Raw genomic sequence first — 14,593 nt, 5'->3', positions numbered from 1 at the left:
TGCGTGGGCGCCATTTTGTTTGAGGGAAGGTGAATCGAAGCACGCCAATTACACGGGCGCCATTTTAAACTGCCTTAACACCACTATACACTGTAGCAACAGCCGACCCACGCTCCAGTGCACCTATACAATCAGCGCAGTGACAAGCAACGGTGCTCACATCCTTGGTCAGCGGATTAACCCGTTCCTCACCAGGGGGGGCTGCAAGGGACAGACTTCAACAGTCTACAACAGTTTGTCCCTCATATCTGCAGGATGGCAGAAGGTAAGGCAGGGGGATTATTCCCTAGGGTAGGGGGAAAAGCCCCAACAACGGCGCAGGTCTCCCACTTTGCCTGCACAAAATGGCAAGCAAAATTTTTGGGGGGCCAGAATGAGTCGCTGTGCAGATCCTGCTCTGGGGGACAAATTAATCCCTTACAGCACCAACCTCAGGTAGCAACCAATGATTCACAGGGCACTTCTCAAAATACAGGAGACACTGCCACACAAGACGCAATAGTACCACCCTGGGCCATACACCTGTCTCAATCCTTGGCATCCTTACAGGGACTTCCAGCTATTGCTGATAACCTGGGAAAGGTACTTTCAAAACTTAACCAAAAACACACAGGCAAGCGAAAAAGAGCAGATAGCCCTAAAACCCTTGCTACCTCACACATTTTTTCTGATGTATCATCAGAAGATCAGGACTCTTCCCAGTCGGAGGGGGAACTTCCTCGGTCTAACGCATCTTCAGAAGATGACGAGAATCAAGGGGAAAGCAACCAAAAGGAAACGCAACATGATATTGATGGCATTATTAAGGGAGTACTCGAGATACTTAATATCACGGCGTCACCAGATGAAAAGGCTCAGACCACAGGCCTTTTTAAACGAAAACAAAAATCTACATCTTGTTTCCCCGCACATGACCAATTGACAAACCTTATTCAAGAGGAATGGAATTTTCCGGAACGAAAATGTCAAGCTGCTAAAAAATTCTCTAAGTCCTATCCATTCCCTACGGATGTAGTGGATAAATGGTTCAATCCCCCATCCGTGGATGCACCAGTTTCCCGATTGTCGAAATCTACTACCCTGCCGGTTACCGATGCTGCTGCATTCAAAGATCCAGCAGACAGGCGAATGGAAGGCACCCTGAGAGCTCTCTATTCAACCTCAGGAGCTGGCTTCGGCATGGGTATCCAGGGCCATACAAGCCTGGGCTGAGGCCCTTCTCAAAGATGTGCAAGAAGGAGTACCCAGATCCGAACTCACTGCATCCATCCTATCAATTGTGGATGCTTCAGCTTAACTGTGTGACGCCACACTAGACGCTGCACAAACCACAGCTAGAGCATCAGCACTATCAATATCAGCAAGGCGGATTCTATGGCTTAAGAGTTGGTCAGCAGATCTCAGCTCAAAGAAATCGCTCACATCACTTCCATTCAAGGGAAAACGGTTGTTCGGCGAAGAACTTGAAAAAATCATTTCCCATGCCACTGGGGGTAAGAGTACCTTCCTTCCGCAGTCCAAAAGCAGGCCAACTAACACCCCTAGAAAAGGACGTTTTGTTCGAGGCCAAAGCGGACGTTTTCCCAGAAGGAATCATTCTCCACCTAGATCACACTTTCGCTCCAAGCCAAGTGACAGAGGTCGGCCAACATGGAAGTCTAACAAAACCCACAACAAGCCGACACACGAGAAATCATCAACAGCATGACGGCCCACTCCCTCCGGAATCACAGGAACAAATAGGGGGCAAATTACTGCGATTCCGGGAGGCATGGATCCGGCACTCTTCAGATGCCTGGGTCAAAGAGATAGTATCAGAGGGGTACCACATAGATTTCCTCAGTCTTCCCCCCAACAAATTTTTCATGTCCAGAGTTCCCTCCAACAGCATCAAGGCTCAAGCTTTCCTAAAATGCATCTCCAGTTTGGAACTATCAGGAGTCATAGTGCCTGTGCCCTCTCAAGAAAAATTCTCGGGTTTTTACTCCAATCTATTCATAGTCCCAAAGAAGGACAGATCATTCAGACCGGTGCTAGATCTAAAATTGCTGAACAGATTTGTCCGTTCGACCCGATTCAAAATGGAAACCCTGCGATCTGTGATCAGGGGAATGGAGAAGGATCAACTAATGATGTCATTGGACATAAAAGATGCATATCTCCACGTCCCAATCTGGCCTCATCATCACCGATTCCTACGGTTCGCATTTGCCAACAAGCACTACCAGTTTGTAGCTCTACCTTTCGGATTATCGACAGCACCACGAGTGTTCACCAAACTGATGACGATCTCGGCGGCGGCTCTAAGACTAAGGGGAATTTCAATCACTCCCTATCTCGACGGCTTGCTCATAAAAGCCAGATCAGTGGAAAGAGCAAAAGAAGACCTTCATCTAGCGATCTCGTTGCTACAAAGTTTCGGATGGACCGTGTATTGGTCAAAATCCAATCTACAACCCAGTCACCAAATGACCTTTTTGGGGATGGAATTCAACACGATCACACAAGTAGTCTGTCTTCCTCTAGACAAACAGAAAAGACTCCGAGACCAGATAAAACGCCTACTTCACGCACAAAAGATAACGATTCAGGCCGCAATGAGAGTATTGAGGGTCATGGTCTCAGTCATCGAGGCGGTACCGTTTGCACAGATACACCTTCGACCACTCCAGACGAACATACTAGCCGTCTGGAAAGGGGGACCACTCACCTGAACATTCTCCCTATCCCAACCGACCAGGAACTCTCTCCTCTGGTGGCTAAAACCCGACAACCTCAACACCGGTCAGTCATGGGCGACACCAGACTGGAACGTCATAGCCACAGACGGCAGTCTGCAAGGTTGGGAAGCGACATGGACCAACCTATCAGCACAAGGGTTTTGGTCAGCAGACGAAACAAAACTCCCAATAAATATAATGGAATTAAGAGCTGTGAGACTGGCACTCAACGAGTGGACACAACCGCTACGAATAAAACCAGTACGAGTACAAAGCGACAATGCCACAACAGTGGCATACATAAATCGACAAGGTGGAACCCGCAGCAAGGCGGCACTAGCAGAGGCTCAACAAATATTACATTGGGCAGAAACCAACAGAGTGACGCTGTCCGCAATCCACATACCTGGGATAGCCAACACCAAAGCGGACTACCTCAGCCGCAATCAGTTGGAGCCCGGAGAATGGGAATTACATCCGGAGGTTTTTGCAGAGTTAGTGCATCGCTGGGGTCAACCACAGATAGACCTCATGGCCTCAAAACGCAATCACAAAGTACCAGCCTACGTATTTCCACCTCTACCCATGTTACCCAGGGTGTTAAAGAAGATCAGACAGTCGCAAGTCACAGTAATCGTAGTGGCACCATATTGGCCACGACGGACATGGTTCTCAGATCTACAGGACATGTCGGTAGATCAACCAATGCACTTGACCCAACGGTCGGATCTCCTCCTTCAAGGGCCAATAGCCCACCACAACCCAGGGCTGTTTCTTTTGACGGGGTGGCTATTGAATCCGACATCTGGAGAAGACAGGGGCTATCAGAAGATGTAATTTCTACAATGTTGAAAGCCCGAAAAGCAACATCGTCCAAATCTTATCATAGGATTTGGCACTCCTACCATACCTGGTGCTGTGAAGGGGGTCTACCTATTCTAGAACTTGACATTCCCAGGATATTATCTTTTCTTCAGAGAGGAATCCGACTAAATCTCAAGCTAAGTTCGATTAAGGTCCAGATCTCAGCCTTATCGGTTCTTTTTCAGACAAGACTAGCACTCCATGGATCAATAAAGACCTTCGTACAGGGAAGTACAACACATAAGACCCCTGTTCCGTTCCCCAGTACCAGGGTGGGACCTAAACCTAGTACTTGAGGCACTGCTTGATCCGCCCTTTGAACCCATGGGATCCATTTCAGAATCACAACTGACCTAGAAGGTACTATTCCTAGTGGCAATATCATCAGCAAGACGAGTGTCCGAACTGAGCGCACTTTCATGTGATGAACCTTTCCTGATTTTCCACAAAGACAAAGCTGTTCTACGGACATTACCTTCCTTCCTACCAAAGGTAGTATCCAATTTTCACGTTAATCAGGAAATTGTAGTACCGACGCTGTGTCCGGATCCCAAGAACGAAAAGGAACGTCGAATACACAAGCTGGACGTAGTCAGAGCACTCCGTTGGTATGTTGAACGTTCAAAGCACTTTAGACATTTTAGATCATTGTTCCTACTACCAGTGGGACCTAAAAGAGGCCAAGCAGCTTCTAAGGCAACCTTAGCACGATGGATTAAAGAAACAATTCGGCAGGCCTATCTCTCAAAAGGGAAGGCCTCGCCACTGTCTGTTCGAGCCCACTCAACGAGGGCAGTCGGAGCATCATGGGCATTGTGCAATTCTGCCTCAGTGGAGCAGATCTGCAGAGTGGCCACCTGGTCCTCAGTTCACACATTTTCGAAATTCTACAACATTGACACCTACTCCTCAGCTGAGGCAGCGTTTGGCCGTAAAGTACTGCACTCAGTGGTACAGTAATAGGGTCAATTCATCCATTACAAATTCAATTCCCACCCGTTGTTTTGGGGCTGCTTTGTTAAGTCCCCTAGCGTCCCTGTGTCCCCCAGAGACGACAGAGAAAACAGGATTTTTAATACTCACCGTTAAATCTGTTTCTCTGTAGTCGATAGGGGGACACAGGGCTTCCCGCCCTCTTGTGAAGTTGTTGACCACGTTGGTCTAATGGGAATATTCTTCTATTTTACCTTTATGCTATTGTTCTTAGTTTTATGGAGTTAAATATAGCAGTATCTTTGGTACAAACTGATTAGTACAGTAAGTGTGTGGGGTCAAGCTGGCTCTCCAGTGACGCCCCTTAAATTTTTCACAAGTGTCCTGCCTCCTGGAGGATGGAGCTTAACCCCTAGCGTCCCTGTGTCCCCCTATCGACTACAGAGAAACAGATTTAACGGTGAGTATTAAAAATCCTGTTATCTCCATGTCCCCATCTGGCCACCCCACCACCAGTACCTCCGATTTGCCTTTGGCAAGCGGCATTTCCAGTTTGTAGTACTCCCGTTCAGGCTAACCTCGGCGCCATCCATCACACGGATGATTTTCCTCGGGTTGGAATGCGACACGCTGGAACCAAGAGTGTTCCTACCACAAGAGAAGCAACTCAAGCTCCGCAATCAGATTCAGCATTCCAGACATTCTCTCCTTTTTACAAGAGGGATGGACATAGGCCTTAAAGGAACAGTAACGCTAAAAAAAATCTACCCTGCATAAAGTGTATTAATAGCAATGCTTTATTAAAAAAATACTGTTAGAAAACACTGCTTCCTGTCTACTGGAGAACGGCGATATGGCGACTCACTCTGCAGCTCTGCACTCCGCATCTTCTCCCTAAACCGACTTCTGCCAAAACCGGAAGTTATGAATCCGGAGCCCACAGGCTTGAGGCCAGTTACATAGGTGAGATCCTGGCAGCCTAAAGCCCCTGTCCGACCCATTATCTCCCTGGGCAGCAGCTCGTCTGCCCTCCCTGGGGGCATCCGTTCATCCACCGACCCCCCTCCAGAAGAGAAGTGAGCAAGAGGAGCAGATCTGCGCTACTCTCTTGGATTTACCTGTACAGCTCTGCCTCGCGATGGGATCTCAGAAAGGATTTGTGCCTCCAGTTGTTGTTGATCGGTGGTTCGATGCGGGGGGAAAGAGCAGAGAGAGCACAACAGGCACAGTGACTGCAGCTTCGAGCAGGATAATAGTGCTCTTCGTCATTGCCGACCTTTCTCTCCTCTGCCCTGTAAATCAACTGGTTAGCTGAGGAACCCTCTGTAAATAGTTGATTGTTGAAATAGTGTTACTGTTCTCTCTACCTCTCCGTGTCCCTTTACTTGGTACCAACTGAGTTGAATAGGAAAGTACTAGGGGTAAAGCTGGAACATCCAGGCATGCCCTCTTTTTCTTATCCAATCAAGTGTCCTGCCTCCAGGAGAATGGAGCTTAACCCCATTGTTCTCATGTGTCCCCCTGTCGACTACAGAGAAACGGATTTACCAGTAGGTTAGTGATGTGCGGGTAGGCCCAATACCTGCGGGTTTACACATGGGTCTGGCGGGTTCGGCCCCGCTCCTCCATTTGTGGGTGGGAGCTTCTGACTTCCTGCTTGATTTTTTAAAGATGCTCGCCTCCTGCGCCACCCCTTTTGTGATGTCATCAGCTGGGCGGGTTATGGTAAAACCCGACCCGCACATCACTACGGTAGGTACATAAATCCTATTTTAAGTGCCAATTACAACCAGTGCCTTTATTTTTAACCTATTTTGCAATGTAGATAATCTTTATACTAGTACTTCCCAGATCTTCCTTTTTCAAGGCTCTTCTTTCCAGGGGTGATATACTTCAGAGGAGTTTTAATAAACCATTTTGGGATCTGTTATCACCTTAGTAAGAGAAATTAGGCTTGATGTCAAAGGTTGTTTTGAGAAACAACGGTATTAAGCAAATGGGTCAAAAAAAGAGAAATTCAATTGATTAACTATTTGTTAAAGGGGTTGTTCACCTTTTAACATCTGTTCAAACATAAACAGTCTGGGTCATTTAAGCATTTTGCTTAATCATCTTTATTATTTAAAAAACTTTTTTTTAAATTACAGATCACTTCAGCTGCAGGTCAGAAGCTCTTAAAGAGATACTGACACCAGAATTTAAACTATTTTTTACATCTGTCATAATATTGCCTTTGAAAGCTACTTATAACTTTGCCATAAAGTATTTGCACAATGCTTTTACAGTACCTGTCTGATGCCCCATGTTCCTATATGAGGGGGCTGCCATATTTGTGCAGCAGTAGCCCATTAGCATTAGAAACTTTAACTGACAGGCTGAGATGGGACAGTCAGGTTGGCAAAACAGTCAGGTTTAGAAACTTCAACTTACTTACAAAAACAATACTCTCCACAAAAAACGATCAACATGACCTATAGGTAACTTTTAATATACATTCATATTTTAAAAAGTAGTTTTTAGTGTCAGTATCACTTTAAAGGAAAACTATACCCCCAAAATAAATACTTAAGCAACAGATAGTTTATATCAAATTGAATGACATATTAAAGAATCTTACCAAACTGGAATATATATTTACATAAATATTGCCCTTTTACATCTCTTGCCTTGATCCACCATTTCGTGACTCTATCTGTGCTGTCTCAGAGATCACCTGACCAGAAATACTACAACACTAACTGTGTGCACAGTGAATCCTACGATCTCAGGGGGCGGCCCTTATTTTTTAAAATGGCAATTTTCTATTTATGATTACCCAATGGCACATACTACTAAAAAAGTATATTATTATGATAATGGTTCATTTACACGAAGCAGGGTTTTACACATGAGCTGTTTTACTCAGTATCTTTTAATAGAGACTTACATTGTTCGGGGGTATAGTTTTCCTTTAAGTTTCTTTCTGTTCTCCACTTAGGGAGGGGATCTCTCACATCTTTGCCTGTGTGATGTGATGAAAGCCCAAGGAGGAAGTTCTGGACTGAAGAGCTACTGCACATTCCTTTCCTCTCCTGCTTCATTTGCATGTCTTCGACCCAACTGGCTGGCAAGATTTTTCATAAGAGAATTAATTTAATTTATGTTCCAGAATATGACTTTGATTTTATCATTATAAACAATTGAAATGTACTATGCCACAAAAGAGATCATATTCAGTTAATCTATCCATAGAAAAAAAAAAATATATATATATAAATGTCAGCACAAAAGAAACCAAAAATAAACATTAAGAAACATGTTCTGCATTCTCTAATGAACCAGTGTGGCAGAAGATTTAGGGGTAGATTTATTAAAATGTGAGATCAGAGCTCACCACAAAAAAAAATACAGTTCACCATTTGATAAATACACTTATAGGAATGACTAGAAAGGGGATGAGTTTTTTTGTGGTGAGCTCTGATGTCACATTAAGGGGCCTATCTATTATGCTGTGTAAATGGAGTCTTGTCAAAAAAGGTGATAAGGGTGAAGACACGCAGAGCTACTAGTAGCAGCTACTTGTCACATCTACAAAATAGACAATAGTGATTATTGGCTTAGCTAAGACACTACATGTGTTTTAGCAGAAGCAAGTCTTAGTATTGTCTGTGGCAGGATAATTTTTTGGCTTTTTGTAGCTGCTACTAGTGGCCCTGTGTGTTTTCACCCTAAACGTTGTGTAAAATAAACAGCAAATTCCTCAACATTTGTGCGCCTTCCAAATTCCACATTTGGCGGCATTAGAAAAGTAGAATGCATGATAAGTGCACCTTTTTCCTTTTGATGTGTGGTGAATTTGAATGTTGTTTCTTTGCTGTATTTTTACACAACCGTAAATATTCCCCGTAGTGTCAGTCAATCGTTCAAGTGTCCATTGCTAATTGATGTGAAAGGGATATGCTCTTAGTCAGAGAGGATCTGGATAATTGGCTATATATATTTTTCATTGTCCTTTTATTTGATAAGGCTGAGAACTCTGCTCCCTGAATATCGCATAATCATCTTTTAGCTTTGGTAGGGAGTCATCAGTTACCGGAGAGAGAGTCTGATAGTAGTAAAGCAAGCAAGTCTTTATAAAGTTCAAGAATGCCATTGAAACATACATTTTATCTTCTGGACCTGTTTTCCCAATACTTAGCTTTTCTTGCTAACTGTTTAAACTTTTTTTCCTAGATACAACAATTTATTTTTTGTGGACGAAGAGTTATCTTCTATGAAAGGAATGCTGTCTTCCATCTCTAAAACAGTCATTTTGGAGGTAGGTAGGACAGTTGATTATTTATATAACTCTGTAACCTATCTCTTGCTTTCTATACATAATTCTCAATAGTCATGTCAGCTGTCTAGCTATAATTCAACTGTTTTTGCATGACATGACATGTGGAAGAGACTTATAATTGCACGTTGTCTGTTGGTGTATATTATTTTATGCAATTCTTTACACAGATTATACCCCATTCACATCTGTCCCTGCCCCACAGGAACTTACAATATAAACTTCCTATCACGTTCATTCACAGTTAAGTCAGTTATATGTTAATCATATCACACACACACACACACAGTTTACAATCTAAAGATCCTATCCTTTCATACATAGTAGGGTCAGTTGTAGCGTGTGGGTTGTATAAAGGAGTGATTGGAAACAATGTGGATTTAGTGAATCTGGTGTTTGAACTACTGAATTACATACTAGTGAAGAAGCACAGAATGCTAAAGTGTTTAACTCATTGCATGTTGGGAGGGACACCGTGATCGATAAAGCCTGGCTTTACCCCTCAATAGAGCAGTGAAACCCTTTATCAGACGGGATAGTAGCGAACAGCTTAGCTTCTGGCTTGTGAGTGCTAAAGGGTTTTTACCTTACAAGATACATATTCATTAGAAAAGGTCCTTTTACAGATTATACATCATTCACATCAGTCCCTGCCCCACGTGGAGAGCTTACAATCTAAGTATCCTATTATGTTCATTCACAGTAAGGCCAGTTATTTGTCAATCATATGGCTCACACACACACTTCGTGCAGATGTTCCAGAGAGTTTACATCATTCACATAAGTCCCTGCCCCACGGGGGGAGTTTACAATCTAAGGATTCCTATCACATTCATAGACAGAAGGGTCAATTATAGGTTGTGTAACTGAGTGAGTGCAATCAATTTTGATGATTTTGTGAATCTGGTGTTTGAACTACTGAATTGCATACTAGTGAAGAAGCACAGAATGCTAAGGTGTTTAACTCATTGCATGTTGGGAGGGACACCCTGATTGATAAAGCCTGGCTTTACCCCTCAATAGAGCAGTGATACCCCTCATCCTTCATGCTCTGAGTGAACAGGCACTACTGTCTGTCTTCCGTAATGAGGTATGCCTTCTTCCCCACATTACAGTCGAGCGTGCACTACCAGACGGGACAGTAGCAAAGAGCTTAGCTTCTGGCTTGTGAGTGTGGAAGGGTTTTTACCTTACAAGGTACATAATCATTAAAACAACTCATTGCATTGCACAGATTATACATCATTCACATCAGTCCCTGGCCCACGGGGGAGCTTACAATCTAAGGATCCTATCACATTCATACACAGAAGGGTCAGTTGTAGGTTTAGGTTGCATAACGGAGTGATTGGAACCAAGGTGCATGATTTAGTGAATCTGGTGTTTGAACTACTGAATTGCATACTAGTGAAGAAGCACAGAATGCTAAGGTGTTTAACTCATTGCATGTTGGGAGGGACACCCTGATTGATAAAGCCTGGCTTTACCCCTCAATAGAGCAGTGATACCCCTCATCCTTCATGCTCCGAGTGAACAGGCACTGCTGTCTGTCTTCCGTAATGAGGTATGCCTTCTTCCCCACATTACAGTCGAGCGTGCACTACCAGACGGGACAGTAGCGAAGAGCTTAGCTTCTGGCTTGTGAGTGTGGAAGGGTTTTTACCTTACAAGGTACATAATCATTAAAACAACTCATTGCATTGCACAGATTATACATCATTCACATCACTCCCTGACCCATGGGGGGAGCTTACAATCTAAGGATCCTATCACATTCATACACAGAAGGTTCAGTTGTAGGTTTAGGTTGCATAACGGAGTGATTGGAACCAAGGTGCATGATTTAGTGAATCTGGTGTTTGAACTACTGAATTGCATACTAGTGAAGAAGCACAGAATGCTAAGGTGTTTTACTCATTGCATTTTGGGAGGGACACCCTGATTGATAAAGCCTGGCTTTACCCCTTAATAGAGCAGTGATACCCCTCATCCTTCATGCTCAACAATCTAGGTTTACTCATTCAAGAACCCGATTGAAAATGCTTACCCAATAGGCATGTCCCTCATCTTCACCCGGGACACCCTGATTGATAAGCCTGGCTTACCCCTCAATAGAGCAGTGATACCTCATCCTTCATGCTCCGATGAACAGGCATACTGTCTGTCTTCCGTAATGAGGTATGCCTTTCCCCACATTACAGTCAGCGTGCATACAGACGGACAGTAGCGAAGAGCTTAGCTTCTGGCTTGTGAGTTGAAGGTTTACTTACAAGATAAATCATTAAAAAGTCTACCTTCTGTTTTCAATGTGCCATCGTCATTTGTTCCATGTCATCTGGCTTCCTCTTCTTATTTCTTAGCCCGTACATTTTATGCAGTGCATTTTACAGATATACATCATTCACTCAGTCCCTGCCCCACTAGAAGCTTACATCTAAGATTCTATTAGTTCTTCACAGTAAGGTCATTATTTGTCAATCATATCGCTCACACACACCTCATGCAGTGGTTTCCAGAGAGTTTACATCATTCACTCGTCCTGCCCCACGGGAGCTTACAATTAAGATCCATCAATTCTACCAGAAGGGTCAGTTGTAGTTGGTTGATAACGATGATTGGAACCAAGGTGCATGATTTAGTGATCTGGTGTTTGAACTACGAATTGCATATGTGAAGAAGCACAGAATGCTAGGTTTTAACTCATGCATGTGGAGGACACCCTGATGATAAGCCTGGCTTTACCCCTCAATAGAGCAGTGATACCTCATCCTTCATGCTCGAGTGAACAGGCACTACTGTCTGTCTTCGTAAAGGTATGCCTCTTCCCACTTAAGTCGAGCGCACTACCAGACGGGACAGTAGCGAAAGCTTAGCTTCTGGCTTGTGAGTGTGAAGGGTTTACTTACAAGTAATAATCATTAAAACTCATTGCATTGCAAATTTACATCACATCATCCTAGGGAGTACATCTAAGTGATCACATTCATAGACAAAGGATTGTATTAGTTGCTAACGAGTGATTGGAAAGTGATTTAGGATTGGTTTAATAGAATGATTGTGAGACAGAATCTAAGTGTTAATCTGCTTGGAGACACCCTGATTGAAGCCTGCTTACCTCAATGACAGTATACCTCACTTATGCTCGAGTCATGCATCTCTTGTTCTCATCGGCTCCTTATTCTTGTCCTACATTTATGCAGTGTTTCGATTATACTCTTCACATAGCTGCCACTAGGAGGCTACATAAGGATCTATACATACAGTAAGGTAGTTTTTGTAATATATGCTCACACACACATTCATGCAGTGTTTCAGACGAGTACACATTCACTCGTCTGCCAGGGGGAGCTTACAATCTAAGATCATCACATTCATAGACAGAAGGGTCAGTTGTAGGTTGGTCTAACGGAGTGATTGAACAAGGTGCATGATTTAGTGAATCTGGTGTTTGAACTACTGAATTGCATACTAGTGAGACACAGAATCTAGTGTTTAACTCATTGCATGTTGGGAGGGACACCTGATTGATAAAGCCGGCTTTACCCTCAATAGAGCAGTGATACCTCATTTCCTGTCGAGTGAAGGCATACTTCTTCTTCCGTAATGAGTATGCCTTTTCCCACATTCAGTCGAGCGGCTATCAGACGGGACAGTAGCGAAGAGCTTAGCTTCTGGCTTTGAGTGTGAAGGGTTTTTACCTCAAGATAATAATCATTAAAACTACTTCTGTTCTTAAATGTGCCATCGCATTTGTTCATGCATTGGTTCCTTTATTTCTATAGCGCCGTCACATTTTATGCAGTGCATTACAGATTATACATCATTCACATCAGTCTGCCCACTAGAGAGCTACAATCTAAGGATTTATTAGTTCATTCACAGTAAGGCAGTTATTGTCAATCATATCGCTCACACCACCTTCATGCAGTGGTTTCCAGAGAGTTTACATCATTCACTGTCCCTCCCACGGGGGAGCTTACAATCTAAGATCCTATCACATTCATAACAGAAGGTAGTTGTAGTTGTGGGTTTTAACGGAGTGATTGGACAAGTGCATGATTTAGTGAATCTGGTGTTTAACTACTGAATTGCATCTATGAAGAAGCACAGAATGCTAAGTGTTTAACTCATTGCATGTTGGAGGAACCTGATTGAAGCCTGGCTTTACCCCTCAATAGAGCATGATACCCCTCATCTTCATGCTCCGATGGAACAGGCACTACTGTCTGTGCTTCCGTATGAGGTATGCCTTCTTCCACATTACAGTCAGCGTGCACTACCAGACGGGACAGTAGCGAAGAGCTTAGCTTCTGGCTTGTGAGTGTGGAAGGGTTTTACCTTACAAGGTACATAATCATTAAAACAACTCATTGCAATTGCACAGATTATACATCATTCACATCAGTCCCTGGCCCACGGGGGGAGCTTACAATCTAAGGATAGTATCACATTCATAGACAGAAGGGTCAGTTGTAGGTTTAGGTTGCATAACGGAGTGATTGGAACCAAGGTGCATGATTTAGTGAATCTGGTGTTTGAACTACTGAATTGCATACTAGTGAAGAAGCACAGAATGCTAAGGTGTTTAACTCATTGCATGTTGGGAGGGACACCCTGATTGATAAAGCCTGGCTTTACCCCTCAATAGAGCAGTGATACCCCTCATCCTTCATGCTCCGAGTGAACAGGCACTACTGTCTGTCTTCCGTAATGGGGTAATCATCCCATGTTGACCCCATTAAAAGCCTGCGTTACCTCAATAGAGCAGTGAACCTTCTCCTTGCTGCTCCGAGTGGCAACTTCTTCTTCGTAATAGTATCCTTATTCCTCTTTCTTCAAAGTGCCACGTCATGTCCAGTACGGCTTCCTCTTCTATTCTAGCTCGTAATTTTATGCAGTGCATTTTAAATTATACTCATTCACATCAGTCCCTGCCCATGGAGGCTTACAATCTAAGGATTCTTTATTCATTCGCGTAAGTATTATTTTCAATCATATCGTCCACACCCTTCATGAGGGTTTCAAAGTTTACTCATTCACGTAGTCCTGCCACAGGGCTACACAAATCCTATCACATTCAAAAGAAGTCAGTTTAGTTGGGTGTATAAGAGTATTAACCAAGGTGCATGATTGTAATCTGGGTTGATACTGAATGATAAGTAAGGCACAGATCTAAGTGAACTTTGATGTTGGAGGACACTGATTGAAAAGCCTGGTTTACCCTCATAGAGCATGTGCCCCACCTTCTGATGATAACGGCCTTTCCTCTTCGTAATGAGGTATCCTTCTTCCCAATTACAGTCAGTCTGCTTCCGTACAGTAGGGCTTCTTCGCTAGTGAGGTCTACAGAGACATAAAGTTACTTCTGGCTTGTGAGTTGTTAAGTTCACCTTCAAGGTAATTTATCATTCAATACTACAAGTGCATAGAGCTAAACATCTCATTAGCATTCACATTACATCATCATGGTCCATCATCCTGGCCACGGGAGTTACAATCAAGTCTACAATTCATACAGAAGGTCATTTATTTGGTGAAAGGGTGATTGAACAAGGTGCATGATTTATGAATCGGTGTTTTGAATACTGATTGCATACTAGTGAAGAAGCACAGAATGCAAGGTGTTTAACATTCATGTTTGGGAGGGAACCCTGATTGATAAAGCCTGGCTTTACCCCTCAATAGAGCAGTGATACCCCTCATCCTTCATGCTCCGAGTGAACAGGCACTACTGTCGTCTTCCGTAATGAGGTATGCCTTC

General features: G+C 43.5%; 1 long non-coding RNA gene across 2 annotated transcripts in view; it reads left to right on the top strand.

Moving 5' to 3' along the window:
- The window catches only part of LOC121399484, a 55,526-nt gene that overhangs the window by 5,568 nt on the left and 35,365 nt on the right, over positions 1-14,593 (top strand). The window contains exon 2 of one of the 2 annotated variants that reach the window (XR_005965067.1): positions 7,495-8,814. This is a non-coding gene — a long non-coding RNA (uncharacterized LOC121399484). Of the gene's footprint in view, positions 1-7,438; positions 8,815-14,593 lie in introns of those variants that run through there. The other variant, XR_005965068.1, reaches the window with a different exon arrangement.

Source organism: Xenopus laevis, chromosome 1S (assembly GCF_017654675.1).
Source record: "Xenopus laevis strain J_2021 chromosome 1S, Xenopus_laevis_v10.1, whole genome shotgun sequence".
In the NCBI taxonomy this organism is placed as follows: domain Eukaryota; kingdom Metazoa; phylum Chordata; class Amphibia; order Anura; family Pipidae; genus Xenopus; species Xenopus laevis.
This window is presented reverse-complemented; position numbering and strand designations above follow the sequence as displayed.